We start from the raw sequence: 931 nt of genomic DNA on the forward strand, positions 1-931 counted from the left end.
AAAATAAAAAAAATATATTTTTAATATTTAAAATAATATTTTTAAGTGAGAAATAAATTTCAAGTATCAAAGTATAAATATGATCAGTCTTGATCACATGCACCTTAATGAGCATGTAGAATTTGCTCATTCACCGTAAGATCTAGGCTTATTAGAATCCTAAGGTGGAGATTCAAAACATCCCGATGCTTAGATTTAATAAGTCTATATCTAACGGTAAATGAGCAAATTCACTTGCTCATTAAGGTGCATGTGAAAATTTATGTAAATATGAAAAGGTTCAAGTATCAAAAATGTAATTTACCTTTAATACTCTTAGGGGGGTTTGGTGCAAACTTCAAAATCAGATTTGGGAAATTTAAAAGTATATGGAGATGCGGGGTATCGATCCCCATACCTCTCGCATGCTAAGCGAGCGCTCTACCATCTGAGCTACATCCCCAAATTATTGTTGTTCAATGTGTAATAAAGATAAACAAAAAGATTGGTCTTTAAAGCTAGATGATGCATTATGGGCTTATAGAACCGCCTACAAAACTCCCTTCGATATGTCCTCCTTATAGACTTGTTTTCGGGAAATCATCGCATTCATTCAAAGATGCAATAAATAATATATAGGCAAAATGATTTATGTTATATATTATTTGATTAGAATGTAAATATTGAGTTTTTAATTGATCTATGATATGTTAAAATTTATTGTTCTATGAAATAGCATTTTAAACTTTTTCATTAGTTTAATCATTTGTATGTAAAATAGTCTCTTATTGTTCCCTGCAATATACAATTTGGAAATTAAGATTGGAAAATGTGTTCAAGTTCATTATGTGTTAGGTTTTGCAGTATCTTGATGTTTTAGGTTGTACTAATTAAGGTTCGTTTGAATGTTAAGGGCTTCAAGTCGCTTAAGCTAGTATCTCAAATTTGAGTC

The 931-nt window shown here is 30.2% G+C and overlaps 1 non-coding gene across 1 annotated transcript; it reads right to left on the reverse strand.

Annotated features, from left to right (window-relative positions):
• Positions 1–369: 369 nt before the first annotated feature.
• On the reverse strand, positions 370–442 carry TRNAA-AGC (transfer RNA alanine (anticodon AGC)). The gene has a single exon. It is a non-coding gene; the product is annotated as a tRNA-Ala (tRNA).
• Positions 443–931: the final 489 nt, after the last annotated feature.

Source organism: Euphorbia lathyris, chromosome 5 (genome assembly GCF_963576675.1).
Source record: "Euphorbia lathyris chromosome 5, ddEupLath1.1, whole genome shotgun sequence".
In the NCBI taxonomy this organism is placed as follows: Eukaryota; Viridiplantae; Streptophyta; class Magnoliopsida; order Malpighiales; family Euphorbiaceae; genus Euphorbia; species Euphorbia lathyris.